We start from the raw sequence: 10,916 nt of genomic DNA on the forward strand, positions 1-10,916 counted from the left end.
TCACACCAGGAGACGCACTGTGATTTGGTTCCTCTCGGCCAACAGTTGCTCCCGCTCTGACATAAGTCCTTCTTTGTCAAAGATCAATCTTTGAAGGCCCTCGAAAGCGAGGAAGTTAACCTACAAAACAAGTATCAAAGTCAGAAATCCTATTGTAACAGGCGAATAAAAATAAGCAATAAAAAGAACAAGTACAATACTGATGTTGCGTTATTCATGGAGTTATTTAACATGCACTCCCCTGAAAGAGAGTGTGTTTCCTTCTTATATTTCTCTTAAGCTAGCGACTTCAGGTAATTGGCAAGCTTCATCGGCCTGGACAGCAAATGACACTCATTTGACACTGAGAGGGAGACACTCCTCCTCCCTTGGGGATCTGCAGAAGGGGATGAATAGTTGTGCCCCAAATTCTCATGGTCAGGGGACTGGGGTGGAGAGACATCCTCCTCTCGGGAGTCTGCAACCCATGGGGGAGATGTAGCAGTTGCTGGTGAGGAAGGCACAATTGGTGTAGATGGAGATGAGGATGATGGTGTTGCAGGTTGAGAAGCAGTTGCAGGAGAGGCAATACTGTTTGTTGGTAGCTCATCAACAGAAGGCAGAAGAGGCTCGGTACTCGATCTGATAGTACCAGAAGCAGAAACTAGTACCGAAAAGGAAAAATCAACATTCTCTACCAAGTCAAATTCTCCGCACATTGCTCGAACATCACCCTCGGTTGGGGTTCTAAGCTATCCAGATTGAGCATTATGTTGAGATGAGGAAGAGCGTCACCTTTTTGGTTGCTTGTTCTCTAGTCCGAGACTCTGAGAAGAAGCACATGCATCGGAAGTAGATCCTAGGGCACTAGTCTGGGTGAGAGCCTTCAGCAACCTCATCGCCTCTGCACGATCGACCAAAACATCCTTCTCAGGGCAGGAAAAAGAACCTTGTGGGTGACCTAAATCAAACAAGAAGATAGGGTTAGCAGGTTCACTCATGTATAAAGCTGGAATAAAGGAAGAGTTAGTTTACCGTGGTTCTTGGCCCTCCACCCATATTTGGGGGACAACTCCTTCCACCGACGAGGCCTTAGGCGTAGTGATGTCCGAATCTTATGAACCCACTGGTCTTGGCCTTCAACCCTTGGTGGTGTCCATTGAGTTGCTTAAATAATGAAAGGAGAAGGGCTAGCAATGATACAAAACAACCTATTTTCTTAGAAAGAAATAAACTTTAAACTTACATGAAGGATTCCAGGATTCGGGGAAAGATAGAGTTGTGGTCGGGATGATATCCCCAGTAGCAATGATGACAAACCATTTTATCCATCATCCATGCTGGTAAGCAAAGCATGGTGGCCATGCTTGCTGAAGGTTATTACTCCCCTACAGAAGATTTTGGGGGAGTAAAGGTTCATCATATGTGCCAATGTAAGGGGCTCCTTCATTTCCAGGCACATACACTGCAGACAGGCCACCATTCGCCACACCGAAGGGACCACCTGAGCCAAATAGACCTGGTACCGGTGGCACAATTTCAAAATCACGGGGTCAAGTCCCCCGCTCAGAGAGAACAAGTGAAGGGATACGTGTAAACGTACATAAAACCCTTCTTAGTGAAGGTCACTCGCTCCACCAGGTCAGGGGCAATTATATTTAGGGCATGACAGTCACAATATTCCTTCATAATAGGAATACTGGAAGGGCAAATAGAGGAAGGGTATCTACCAATAGCCCAAGTTCGAGGGTTTGAAGTAGGGAATTTCTCTTCAAAATCTTTGGCAGTGTTCAGATGTTTAGGGATGATGGTACTCACCGTGGGAGGATCAGCATCAACATCGACCTCTTTATCTTTACTCCTCTCCGGGCCTCCGCCGAAGAGAAGACCAGAGTTCTTGGAACAATTGATATGAGAAGCCATAATGATAAGAAGATGATACGAGTTTTTTGAAGAAGATCAAAGAGAGATGAAAGTAGAAGGAAGTTAAGTGCAAAGAACTTAAGGAAGCTTATGAAGTTGTTAGAAGTAAAAGAAGAGGAATGATGCGTGTATGTAAAGGTATATGCGGCTAAAATTGTGGTCATGATTACCTCGAGAACCGACGATAATATTGCTAAATAGTGGAGTAACAGGTGTTCGGGGTATTAAATGTGAGGAGACACGTGTCTTATCAAGCGTCAGAAACTTTTCAGAAGGGTTCAGAAAGTTTTCTGCCAAGAAAGAAATCTTCACCAACTTCCCGATGACACAAAGATATGCCACTGGAAAGTAGGGGGACTATCTGTATAGGGTGAAATTTGTTTATATTAAATACTCGAATGATGGCGTAACATGTGGAATCAGAGGTAGACGGAAGGTGAATCGAGTGGAAACAGGACCGAGGACAACAACTTCGGTTGGTACCGGACCCCCGAAGGGAACACAATCAATGGAAGCAAATGAATGTTTGTCACCGGTTGACATTTAATGAACAATATTCCTCAATATTAAATGTGCGGCCACTGCAGAGAATTTTGGCATTCATGGCCTGCCGTTACATATTCATCATTGGCCCATTTTATTGTCATTTAAGAGGGGCTTGATCCTAGTATCTTGTTCCCTAGGTATAACTATAAATAATGGCTTCAACAATCATTGTAGGACACGAAATATCTGACAAACTTATGCTACACATTATTCTCAAGCTGAATAATACTTTATTTCCCGTCTAACATTGTTCTTATTGCCGCCTTCGGAAGCCTTGCTCCCAGAACCAGGCTATCTGCCATTTATCTCGATTTCAATGCTAAGTCTTACTCCCTCCATTCCAATTTATGTGAACATGTTTGACTAGGCACAGAGTTTAAGAAAAAAATGAAGAGTTTTGAAATTTGTGATCCTAAACACGTCAAAAGGCCCCCAGAGTATTTATGTGGTTATTAAAGCTTCTCATTAAGGGTAGAATCATAAGTTTAAGCTAAATTGTTTCTAAATTTAGAAAGAGGTCATTGTTTTTGTAACGGATGGAGTATATATTTATTTAATTTATTTATCATTTTGGGATCAAATCAGTTCGCTTGTCTATAAACCATGCAACAAATTTAACTGTTGGGGGTGAGTATATGTCACAACCCGAAATTCCCACCTCCGGAATCATGATGGTGCCTAATATTTTACTTGCTAGGCAAGCCAACGTTAGAATATAATTAGCTATTTTAACAAAAATTTTAAATTAATTAATAACAAGAAAACAAATGCGAAAATAAAGTCTGAAATAAAGTGAATAATCCATAATAATCGTGATATCTAAATACCATCCCAGAACTAGAGTCACAAGTGCACGAGCTTCTAGAATAATACAAATAAGGGTCTGAATAAAATTCAAGTTGTTTGAAATATAATACACATCTGAGATAATATAGAAGGGGACTTCAGAACTGCGAACGCTGTGCAGTTATACCTCAAGTCTCCACTTGTAGCTGTATCCTGAAATATCTACAGTACGCTGCTGGGACCAACTTCGAAATCTGCACAAGAAGTGCAGAGTATAGTATCAGTACAACCGACCCCATGTACTGGTAAGTGCCGAGCCTAACCTCGAGGAAGTAGTTATGAGGCTAAGGCAGGTCACTTTTCATAGGTGAAACCTGGAGCAATATTCTTTCTCCAACCATGAATGCAATATCACGAACTTTACGGTCGGCATAACTCTTTTGCCTAGACTGCGCTACGCGAAGTCAATCCTGAATAATCTTGACCTTATCCAAGGCATCTTGTACCAAATCGGTACCCAACAACCGAGCCTCTCCCGGTTCAAACCATCCAACTGGCGAAGGGCATCGCCTTCAAGGGTCATATTCCCTCAAGTCAAGGTTAACCACGACACTTACCTCGCTTTGCAACCAAATTTCAAGAATCCAATAAACTTTTGCCTCGCGAATTCGTGTCCGAAATCCTCAAATATAGTCATAAACAATTCAATACAAATCGTAGGAATTAATTCTGTATAAATTTACAAAATTTCCGAATAAAAATTTAAAATTCATTTTTAAAATGAACAGTGGAACCCACATCTCGAATCCCGGAAAAACTTACGAAATACGAACATTCGTTCCGATACGAGTTCAACCATACAAAAATTATCGAATTTTGACATCAGATTGGCTTTCAAATCTTTATTTTACATTTTTGGAAGATTTTATAAAATCTGATTTTTCTTCCATAAATTCACGGATTTATGATGTAAATGAGCATGGAATCATGAAATATAATATATATAGGATAAGGAACACTTACCCCAATGTTTTCCCGTGAAAATCGCCCAAAAGTCGTCTTACCCGAGCACAAATCAAAAATGATGGAAAATGGGTCGAAATCCCATTTTCAGAACTTAAGTTCTGTTGTCCAGATTTTTACTCATCGCGATCGCGAAGCTCAACTTTGCTGCCCCAGAAATTTACTCTACGCGAACGCGTAAAACACCACGTGAACGCTATGCTCTGACTCTCAGACTTACCCGATCGCGAACGACCTTACGTGTTCGCGATGAGCAAAGCCCATAGCCCAACTTTAGCCTCCTTAACTCTACGTGAACGCGACCTTGGTCACGCGTTCGCGAAGCACCACTTCACACCACTACGCGTTCGTATCCTTCTTCCAATGAACGAGAAGCACAAAACTTCCTCTGCCCAGCTAAGCCTACACGACTGCGTCCTCAAATTTGCGAACGCGAAGAACAACTTTAGTTGGCCTCTAAGATTGCCTTACGCAATCGCAAGACCTCCCTCGCGAACGCGATGAAGAAAAAGTATGCAACAACACACCAAAAAATCTGATATCTTCCTTAAGTCCAAAATGGCCCGTTGAGCATTTGAAACACACCCGAGCCCTCGAGACTCTAAACCGTACATGCACACAAGTCCAAAAATATCATACGAACTTGCTCGCATGATCAAAACACCAACTTAATGCCCAAAAATACGAATCGGACACCAAATCAAATGAAAGTTTTAAGAAAACTTTAGAATTTCTATTTTAACAACGAGACGTCCGAATCACGTCAAACCAGCTCCATTTCTCACCAAATTTGGCAGACAAGTCATAAATGACATAACGGACCTATGAAAAGTTTCAGAACTCAAGTCCGACCCCGATATCAATAAAAGTTAATTTGTGGTCCAACTTTGAAATCTTTGAGCCTTTAGGCTTCTAGTTTTCGCCAACTGGCAATAATTCAAGCTAGGGACCTCCAAATTAAATTTCGGGCATACGTCCAAGTCTCAAATCACGATACGGACCTACCGGAACTATCAAAATACTGATCTGAATCCGTTTGCTTAAAATATTGACCAAAGTCAACTCATTTGAGTTTTAAGGCTCTATTTCATATTTTAATCAATTTTTCATATAAAAACTTTCGAAAAATTATACGAACTGGGCACGCAAGTCAAGGAATAATGAATAGTGTTTTTCGAGGACTTAGAACACAAAAATAATTAATAAATTCAAAAATAACCTTTTGGGTCATCACAGTATTTGTGAGGTGACAAGCATATATATGTACATTAAGGTTATACCATGTTTGGGTAGATTTAGGCTTCTTTATACCTTGTTTGGCTTTTGACAAGAGTGGGTTACTCTAGTGGTGAACACCCTCCACTTTCAACCAAGAGGTTGTGAGTTCGAGTCACCCCAAGAGCAAGGTGGGGAGTTATTGGAGGGAGGGAGCCGAGGGTCTATCAGAAACAACCTCTCTACCCCAGAGTAGGGGTAAGCTCTGCGTACACACTACCCTTCCCAGACCCTACTAGTAGGATTATACTGGGTTATTGTTGTTGTATGCCTTGTTTGGATGTTTGTTCTGCTTGATTTACACTTTATTTAGCTTATGACATCTTATTTAGTTATGATGAAATATTTTTAAGGTTGTTGATATACTTGATTTAGCCGTAGTCATACTTTATATCACGAGCACATATGCACATCTTTATTTAGTATTTTATTGATTATTTCTTGAACATATGCATACATCCTTAAAGTTGGAGATGTTGGTATAGATTGATATGATAATGGCATATTTGAACATTTGAGTGGATTGACATTGTTATGGTACAATGGTTTATACCGTGTGGTTATTTTGATATTGATATTGTTATGGCACAATGGTTTATACTGTACATTTATTGTGATACTGACATGATATGTCACGATAAATTTTCGTGCAGTGCTTGGATATGGATCTGTCCCTCCATAATTAGATGATTGCCCGTGTTATATTGGATCCTATGAGCGGAGGTGATACGCGTATCGTGTTGAGCAGTGGGATGTGTTGGATCATGTTGAAACATATGGGATATGCTAGATATTGATTGGAATTAAGTCTTGAGCATGCATAATAAGGGGTGACAAACAGGTGGGTCAGATCGGATATGGATCGGTCAAAAAAATAGGTAATGTAAAAACGGATAAATTATCCGACCTGACCTATATTTAATAGATAAAAAATAGGTTAACTGGTGGATAATGTGGATATCTATATTATCCATGGCTTCTTGAATATGATCACTTTTGGGAGAATTTCTATTCTCCCAAACTTGAAGAACCCCCAATTTTAGGCTTTTACAAATGTTAAAGTTAAATCCATTAGTTATCCATTGGTTATCCATTTTCTAAGTGGATGATATGATGTTTATCCGTATTTGACCCATTTTTAAAATGTTCATTATTCAACCCATTTTTAATGGATAATATGGGTGTATGATTATTTTCTTTTATCTATTATGCCACCACTATGCATGATCATCATATACGTATTTAGAAGCATTTATATAGGCACTACTTGGTGCATATCTTCTTTATATGTGAATTTAGTAGTTGAATTGTGTTCTAGTAATCTGTTTGAAAAGCATGTTTATATTTCTAATCTTTGCACCTCATTACTATATCTGTTTTTTATTATTATTTTATGTGATTTTATGCTTATATGGAATGCCCAGGTTGAGAAAGTGAATATCATGCTTTTGTCAAAATCTCGCCACTACTTCTTCAAGATTAGACTTGATACTTACCGAATACACGTTATTTTTGTACGCATACTATATTTCTGCATGTTTTGTGCAGATTCTAGCATTGGCACTAGTGGATTTCAAGAAGGTGCCCACTAGAAGACTTGTGAGATTCAAGGTAGCACTGCTTGATCAGCCGCAGACCCCTTGAAGCCTCTTTTTTTCATTATCATATTGTTATCTTATTCCAGATAATATCTCTGTATTATGACTCAATTGTATTTTATCTTAGAATCTCATGACTTCGTACTATCGGATTTTGGAGTTGTTAGATTTTTCGTATTTGGCCATGTGGAGTTAAGACGTATTTATGCTTTATTTATGTCTCATCAGGGCCCTTGATGAAATTTTGGGTCATGACATTATATCTTTCCCGGCATAACTTGTGAACAAGAATTTTTTTATCCATTTAACAGAACTTGTAAACAATTCATATCTCTAAAGTTACTCGTCTGATATAACTTGTGAACAAGGCAAGTTTTGTCTCTCCAGAAGAACGAGTGAACATTTTATACTAAAGTTGTCCCTTGCTGGCATAACTTTTGAAAAGAGAAGTTTTAACAATACAACAAGACTTATGAACAATTTAACATGATAGCTAGAATAAAAATGATACCAAAATCATGACCATAACTTATGTACACATTTATTTCATTCTTATGCCTATCATAACTTGGAAAATGTTATAACCGGCCGAATTTTTTTTATTTTTTTTTTAAATACATATATTAAAATGGTGAAATCAAAAGATTCTAATATGTGAAAATAAGCATAGGGTATGAAGTCCATTCAACAACAATAACATCTACTATGCTTCAGTTCCAAATAGGGCCAGCAATATAAATCTTCATTTATTTCATTAAGCTCAACTCATATCATCGTCATTATTAAAATAAAAATAGAAAGTGCTGGAAAGAAAAAGATAAATATAAAAATAATAATAATAATAATCATCATAATAATGATGACGACGATGATGATGATGATAGAAGTTCTCTACCGGGTCTAAATCTACCCCAACTAGTAGGTATTACCTATATAGATTTTCCTCTTCCATTGTGTCTTATCTTTAGCTAAATTTGCATTGATTTCAAGAATTTGTAGGTCTTTCGAGATAACTTCCTTTCATGTGATTTTAGGTCTATCCCATATCCTTTTAACACCTTCCATCATCATAGCTTCAAACCTATAGACCAATGCATTTGTAAGTTGACGCATAACATGACCAAACTATCTCAAGCGATCTTCTCGTATTTATCTTCAATGTGTGCTACTTAAATCTTCAAGCGCATGCATTTTTTTAATTATCTAATCTTGTGTGATTGCACATTCATCTTAGCATTCGTATTTCTCCAACACTCATCTTGTAGATATGTTAAACTTTAGCAGCCTAACATTCAATATCATATAACACAGTCGGTCTTATAGTTGTTCTATAAAACTTATCTTACCTTAGTAGACATACTTATATCACATAATACCCGGTGGGACTTCTCCATTTCAACCATCAAATTCTAATCACATGAGTAACATCTTCGTCTATCATTCCATTCTCTTGAAACAATGAGCTTAAATATCTAAATTATTTGCATTTTGGCACCGCAATTTCATCTAGTCTCACATCAACTTTGCTCTTCTCATGCTCAGGCTGAATAAACTTATAGTGGATGTACTTAGTCTTACTTCTCGTTATCTTAAATTATTTACTCTCTAAGGTGCTTCTCCATAGCTCAAGTTTTTGGTTAACACCCTTACTACTTTTGTCAATTAGCACAATATCATCAGCAAATAACATATACGATAATATCTTATCTTGTATTGTATTTGTAAGCTCATCCATAACTAGGGTAAATAAGTAGGGCTCGATGCAAAACCCTAGAATAAATTCACTGATGTGAGAATCTCCTTTGTATCTCCTGCTATTATTTTATACTAGTGACATCTACTTCATACATATCCTTTATGACATTTTATATATTTAATATGAATTTTTTTTCTCCATCACCTACCAAAGGGCTTTCTATGGTACTCTATTATATGCTTTCTCTAGGTCAATGAACACCATGTGTAGGTCTTTCTTTCTTTCGCAATAAGTTTTCATCAAACTTCTTAGTAAGAACATAGCCTCTATTGTAGATCTACTAGGTATAAATCCAGACTTGTTCCCTGTCACTCTTATCGTGTTCCTAAGTCTATGCTCTATCACTCTTTTTCAAAGTTTCATCGTATGACTCATGAGTTTAATTACACGATATTTCACATAACTTTAATATATCCTTTACTCTTATATATTGGAATCAAGGTACTCTTCCTCCATTCTCCAGGCTTCCTACCACTTCTTAGTATGTAATTAAATAGTTTGGTGAGCCATACCACTCCAACACTCCCAAGACACTTCTAGACCTCTATAGGGATACTATCCGGACTATAAGCTTTCTAACTTTCATATTTTTTTATGGTAACTTTTACTTCTATCGGCCCAATTATATGGGTATAACTAAATTTTCTATCATACACAAACGTCTGGAGGTCTAAAATGCTCTTAGTTCGAGTTGAACAATTGATCAAAATATCCTCTTCATCTCTCGTTGATTTCGTTATCTCCTATCAATACATATTGAGAATCGATTTAATATACTTCACCTGTTTGAATCCCTTTTCCTCTTTTCTCTTAGTCGTGCTAGTTTAAATATTTCTTTCTCCCTTTCTCTTGCCCTTAGTTTTTGGTACAAGCAATCTTGACTTCTAGAGCTTCCTTCTTAACTCTCTTGTATTCTTGAAAAGCTTCTCCGTCTTTGCTTTTGATAACTTCCGATAATATTCTCTTCTAAAGTCCACTCGTACAAAAAGAAGATAGTCGCAAACAGGGGTAATTTCACTGATGGTCATCCAACTTATCATTTATTTCACAAAAATCACTTGTTTATTTTTCATCACTTAAAAGTCACTCAACTTTACCTTTGTAACTTAAAAGTCATTCTAGTTCAAAACCTATAAAATATCCAATAAAATATGTGACATGGCATTACATTTAATTAATAAAAAATCTAACAATAATGCCACATAAGCTTAAATAAACTATATCTAAGTTAGACCCATTTATTCCTCAGTCCGATTTGACCTATAACCACTAACTGGACTAGCACTTTGATTTTGTGGTTAATTTGTAGGAAAAAAAAGTTTAAGAAATTTAAGAAAAAATAGGTCTTTTGAATTTATCTTTAAGTTTTGGTTGTACATTTACGGTCAATGACACAATATGTTGTTTCTTCCTTTTGTCCAAACTATCGCTATAGGTTGTCTACGATTGTGGTGTGTATTGACAACTTCTACTATTGTCACGATCCCAATTTCCCCTCCGTAATATGTCGTGATAGCACCTAATCTCTAAAACTAAATAAACGTAACAATTTGCGAAATAACAGAATATAAAAATGAAACTCGAATCTCGACATACGAAGGTGGTTTGGCAGATTGGTACGAAGAACAAATGGAAAAGAAAAAAGGTGTGGTGAAGCTAAGGTCCAAAGAAAAGTATTGTTTTTTTTTCTAGTCGTTGGATATTCTTTTTCTTATCAGATTGCTCTTTCCACTCTCCAAAAGCTTGTTCCTTTCCTCTAAAATCTCCTCCTCTCTGTTCAAAGTTTTTTTTCTTTTTAAAATATTGGACCCGAACCAATTGCCCCATCAAGTCACGTTACAACGGTAAAGCACGAATTTAACAGTAAATGAGAGAACAGGGATGTAATACTCGAAACGATTGATCGGGGCGTTACAACTATGCAATTTCATTATGGGTGTTTCTTACTGAGTAGTATTTTTGTATGTTAGTATTGCTTAATAAGCAATATTTTGATTTTAATGAAATAATAATTTGTGAAAATAGGTTCT

The sequence above is a fragment of the Nicotiana tomentosiformis genome, chromosome 1, assembly GCF_000390325.3.
Source record: "Nicotiana tomentosiformis chromosome 1, ASM39032v3, whole genome shotgun sequence".
Classification (NCBI taxonomy): domain Eukaryota; kingdom Viridiplantae; phylum Streptophyta; class Magnoliopsida; order Solanales; family Solanaceae; genus Nicotiana; species Nicotiana tomentosiformis.